The sequence below is a fragment of the Chinchilla lanigera genome, unplaced genomic scaffold, assembly GCF_000276665.1.
Source record: "Chinchilla lanigera isolate Chin_1 unplaced genomic scaffold, ChiLan1.0 scaffold00032, whole genome shotgun sequence".
NCBI lineage: Eukaryota > Metazoa > Chordata > Mammalia > Rodentia > Chinchillidae > Chinchilla > Chinchilla lanigera.
In genome coordinates this window covers 23,499,517-23,505,291 of record NW_004955433.1, presented here as the reverse complement: position 1 = coordinate 23,505,291, position 5,775 = coordinate 23,499,517, and the positions used below count along the sequence as shown (strand labels likewise).

Sequence of the window (5,775 nt, the reverse complement as noted above, 5' to 3'; positions counted from 1 at the left end):
AAAGTGGCTATTGTGTCTGTGTCCAGCTGAGTGTGGGAGTCATAAGGGAGACAGGTGTTTCTGAGTCATTCCTCTGGGCCTCCTGTCAGCCAGGCCACAGTGGGGAAGGGACACCAGCCTGCTCATGCCCTTACTGGCATTTCAAATCATCTCCTTGCAGTTTTGACTTATCTGTGCCTGGTCGCTGGCTGCCTACAGGACACCATCTCTACACACTGAGCCACTGCCCAAGGAACTTTCTGGAACTCCAGCTGCTATATGAGGGCAGGGGTACAGGGAAGTTGTGAAGCTTAAGGTCTCTGAAACCCCAACAGGTATATCTGTCTCTGCTGTTTCTAACTATGACTGTTCAGGCCTTGGTCACTATGTCTACAAAATGGGAACAACAAATCATAGCTAAAAGGACTTATTGGGGGATTACATGATACATATGAATATGCCCATCCATGTGTATTTCCATACATCATGCTACATCATGCTATCCCCAACACAAGCATCAGGCACAGAGGTGCTCTGTATAAGTCAGTAGAATGAATGAATGAATAAATGAATGAAGCCTAGAAACAGAGCAGAGGTCCTGAGACATAAGGGTTGTAGCGTGAGAAGGGGTAAGGGCATGGAAGTCCAACTAAGTTCCTTCTGCAGTATTTTGTTACCTAGAGGAGGAAGGAGAATGTGAAATCCCACAGAGAAGAGAGGGGTGTGGAGGACAGGAGAGAAATAGCTGCATTATTCCCAAAATCTCTTCCCTTGTCCTGGACAGACTGCTGTCCTGGAGAGAATGGAGCAGAAGCAAGAGAGGGTCCTCAGATTCACTCAGTCTGCCCCATCCAAAGAAGGGTGATGACAATAGAAGTATTCTTGCTGAAATATCCCGATGGCCAAACTGGAGTCAACTACCTTATCTCTGTATTTCACCTTATTTATGTCTTAGAACAACCCCCAGGAAGACATTATCCCTGGTCGCCACAAAAGGAAATGGATTCAGCCAGAATAAATGGACAGGAATGAAACAGCTAGAAAAGGATAGAAGGTTCTGGATCTGCTGCCAGTGTCAGGTTTGTCCTTCTGGATAGTGAAATCAGCCTAGAGAGCTAGGAGAGCTAGGAAGTAGGAGAGGGGGTGTCTCAAGGTCATGTCCAAATGTTGAATTCTGGGGGCACCGGCCACATCCAGGATTCTGATGAATGTCTGTGGCCTGTTGAGGCAGCCACCAGTATTCTTGGGATCTGAGTAGCCCTGTGTGGATGCAGTTCCCCTAGCAATGAAGACACAACTGCTGAGGTCAAGAGCTCAGATTACCAGAGGGGAAAGCCAGCAGGTTCCCCAGCATGGGCCTTTGGTGGGAAGGACCACAGCTATCCCCAAACTCATGCTCTGCCTGACACTGTGCCAGACATTGAGGGCTCTTTCCAGAACACAATGTGTGTGTTGGGCAGGTGGGGGGCGGGGAGTTAGCATGAATAGCCAGCCAAGGTTCCTGATGGAAAGTGCTATGCTGGCTCTTGAGACTTCTGTCCTGACAGGAGCTGGGCCCATGTCTCTGCCTTCCCACTAACCCTCATCCAGGAAGCCAAGGCCATCATGGGCTGCTCTGTATGAGCCTCCTAACCTTACCTAGTTTGGCTCTTTTTAATTCAAGGTCTTCTTGGATGTTGCCAAGGAAACTGACACAGCAGACAGAATCTGGCCAAGGTTGCCATGACAACCTGCAACAACCCACTGGTGTCCATCCATCTGTGATGTCACCTGAGCACCAAATGGATATCCTCCCACCCCTACCACATTCATCACAGTCAAACATCAGATTCTGATAGCAAGTCACTACTGCAGAATACTCCACAGCCTGTCCATTCCCAATCCTCACACACCCAAACGATAAATAACAGATGAATAGGAGGTCATGATGCCCGATTTATAGCTCAGCACACTGAAGTTTGGAAATGGGCAAAACTCAGTAGGCTGTAGGCAGAGCCAAGACTAGACACCAAGGCTTCATATTATTTCTCCTTCCCTTTGTGCCCCACTAGACTCCACATTAGATCTGAGGGAGACTGAATGCTGGACAGGGTATGGCACCAGTGGTGGCTAAGACCACCACACTGCTTTTATGTCCCTCCTGGACAGGATGTGAGCTGGACAGTCGGCTCAGCTCAGGGCTAAGGAGCAAGGAAATTTGCAGACTAAAGTGACTGGCTCCTGCTGCCACCCACACTGGCTGCCTGGATTCCCCAGCTCTGGGCAACCTCCAACCCAGGAGCAGAATGACCAGGGCCAGGCCAGGGGCAGAGATTTTTAGTAGAGTTGCTGCAGCTGCTTGGAGGGTACCAGGAAGTGCGGGTGGAGACTGAGTTAATCTTTCCCATCTCTGGGCCTGTATTTCCTCCCCAGAATTCAAGGCCTCTTCCTCAGCAGCCTCTGATGGCCCCCAGGGATTCATAGGTGACACCATCCTTCACCTGAAAAGCAGTCTCATGAGGGATTATCTTCAACTCCTCAGGACAGCAGATGAGTGAGAAAGACTTGGTGTTGAGGCCACATATGCCAGTTGAGGACCTCTAAATTTTAGTTTGGATCTTGGCCTGTGGGGAGTGGGCATCATGGGCCTACAGGGTGACTCTCTGGTCAGTCCACTAGTTTTCTTGCTTGGGCAAGAGGCCAGGAGTGTGGGAGAGAATTTGCTCTTAAAGGGCCAGATCTAATTCCTCAGGGGAGTGTAGGAGACCGTGACTGACCTCCATTGTATATTAGTAGCCGTCTTAAGCATTAAGTTTCTGTTGTCTGAGTTAAGTTTCTGTTAGACGCGCCTTTCCCTTTAAGTCAGGACTGCCTACCGTTGCCTAGCTACTCCCGCTTCTAGAACTAGGACTGCCCACCGCTACCTAGTTACTCCCGCCTTTGTGGGGTTACTTGGTTACTCCCGCCTTAAGAACTTCCGCGTTTCCCCGCGCCCTATATATACGCAGTACTTCCCGCCAATAAACGAGACTTGATCAGAATCCTGTCTTGTCTCCATTCTTCCTGTCTCTTGTCCCTTTATCATCCCCACTCCCCTTCTAGGGTCCTCCTTGACTGTACCCGTGGGCTGGGACAGGGGAGAGTTGTATTTGACTGGTCCAGTTTATCCACTGCCTGCCTCTTCTTCAAGTTTCCCCCATCACAATTCCTCTCCTCTTCCTCTTTTCCTTTTCACACTCTTCTGGCCCACTCGCCACCTGCCCAGCCCCTAGCTAGGGTGTGTGTGTGTGTGTGTGTGTGTGTGTGTGTGTGTGTGAGACAGCCTGAGGTCCTAGGAGGAGGTGGGGGATTCCCTGGGTGGTTGGAAGCAGGGAGGAAAGATGGGGCTGACACCTCAGCCACCTCATAGGCTTGGACTGGAGACAGGAGCGGGCGGGCAGGGTGGGGGAAGGAGTTGGGGGCGGGCAGAGGTTTAAATAAGCCACTCTGGAGCTAGGACCCAGAGCCCACCTAGGAAGCTGCAGAGAAGGTGGCAGCTGCAGTAGCAGCCAGAGTCCCACTGTCTGAACATGGACTGCAAGTGGATTGTATCTGAGCCCTCCATAGGCTGTATCAGAGTCCAGGTCCTAGTCCTGAAGGTGTGTATGTGCGAGTGCGTGAGTGTACAGATGGAGAGAGTTAGACAACACCCTCCATAGATGAATGGGCCAGTCCCAGAGGGGGCACAGATTATGGTGCAAAGATCCTGTGAATGCGGGTAAGTTTTGGACCCGGTCCCTCCTCCCTATGGCTTACCCAGTTATCCGGGTCTCTGGTCTCTCAGTCAGCAGATCCGACGCGATGACCCTGAACAGCAGTGGCGGCCACGGGACAGGCGGGAGCCGTGGCGCAGACATGGAGCACAAGCACCTTCGGGGCAACACCCTTGGAGCTTGGCAATCCAATGCACTGCTTCAGCACGCCAATGGACGAGCGTGACTTGCAGGCGGCGCTAACTCTGGGCCCCCGGGCTGCGGGCAAGGAAGGCTCCAGCACCGGGACCCAGGGTGCAAAGTTGGACTGGACAGAAGGCTCATCGGACCCTCTCAGCTCCGGAGGCAAAGGCTCCGATGAACACATATACAGAGTGCTGCTGCTGGGGGCCTCTGGCGTGGGCAAGAGCGCCTGGCGCGCATCTTTGGTGCTGTAGAGGACAGCCCTGAAGCAGAGGCTGCAGGTAAGGGGACAGGCTGTTCAGGGAAGGGAATAATCTCAGGATTGCTAGGAAGGCAGGACAGCAGTGTGGTGAAGGTAGAAGCCGGACTGAATGGGCAATACCACGGTATTCCAAACGCACTTTCAGAATCATGCCTCTGCCTTCCCATTTCAAGATGGGGAAACTAAAGGAAACGGGACACCACCCCTACACCCCACGTGCCCAGAGGACCCGAGGCTTGACTGTGACTGCTCTGTGGCATTGGGGTTGGATGTCCCTGTCTGCTGGGATTGGCAGAAACACATCAGAGCGAGTGTCTAGGACTGGAGCCCTAGGTAGCTAAGCCCCCCAAAGGATGTGGCAGTCACTGTTCTAACTGAGGACACTTTGATCAGAGTCACCTTGGGGCCAGGCAGCAGGGAGGCAGGGAGCACTGGAGTAGACCCCAGGACACTGCTATCTTGGGAAGGTCAGGCACACCATACCCTGAGCTCCCCAGCCCCCAACATGTCTCTTCTGTTGCCCACACTAGCCATGTGCAAGTGAAAGTGTCCGCTGGACTCTGGGAAGGATGGGGAGGATGTGGCCCGAAATGGAAAAGGAACAGTGGAGGCTTTTGACAGACAACCAGTGACCTGTTTGTTGGCCTCTTGCCTAGGGCACAAGTATGATCGCTCCATCATGGTGGACGGAGAGGAAGCATCACTTGTGGTCTATGGCACTTGGGAGCAGGTAGGATGCAGCTGGGATCCAGGGTGGAGTAGGAGGAGAGAGCTGGGGTGGGGGTGGGTCCTGCCAGGAGTGACAGGCCCATGGCAGCAGCACAAGGCCTGTTGGGTAGGTGTGTGCATTTGTTGTGCTCTCCAGGAAGGAAGCCGATGGCTGCCTGGCCTCTAAATGGCCATAGGGGATGCATATGTCATTGTGTACTCAGTAACTGAGAAGGCCCACTTCGAGAAGACTTTAGAACTTAAGGTCCAACTGCAGGAGGCATGGCAGACAGATGACATCCCCATTATGGCCTCTGGGGAATCCAGGAAGTAAAGCAGAACTCAGAGTCAAATTGAGCCTCTTTCTCCCTCTACACAATGTTGCCAGCTCAAGCAAGCAAAAGCTCAGGAAACACCTCCCTAAGGAATGTAGACTTGCTACTTTCTCACCTAAATCCTGTACCTTTCTCACTGATAAGGGTGACACTTCAGGCACATCTCTCCTCTCCTCCATTGCAGGGACAATACTTGGTATGAAAACTGATAAGTTTAATAAATGGCATTATACACAGGCTACGCAGATCTGAACATCCTCAGGTGCACAGGATGGATTTTCTTTAGAGGCCAAGTTATGGTTAGCAGCTAGGATGACTAACTGCCTTTGTTTCACTTCTATGTCTCTACTTGTTTGATGTCACAAATTGTATTCAATGGGGGCCTCTTCCTGGTTCGGGCCCAGCTTACTTTTGAGCATTTCTACTGGCTTGGATTAAAATCCACCTGTAAAATCCTTCCTGGTATCTCCAGGTTCTTGGAAATTCCGCTACAGTAGGGGCACATGCAGGCACCCATTTGGAGCAAAGTTGGCCCAATTTATCATCTTCCTACCCAGAAGCTTCTCCTCCTCAATGA

General features: G+C 51.8%; 1 pseudogene; it reads left to right on the top strand.

Annotated features, from left to right (window-relative positions):
* The first annotated feature begins 2,881 nt into the window (after positions 1-2,881).
* LOC102027330 lies at positions 2,882-5,376 on the top strand (annotated as a pseudogene).
* The last annotated feature ends 399 nt before the right edge of the window (positions 5,377-5,775 follow it).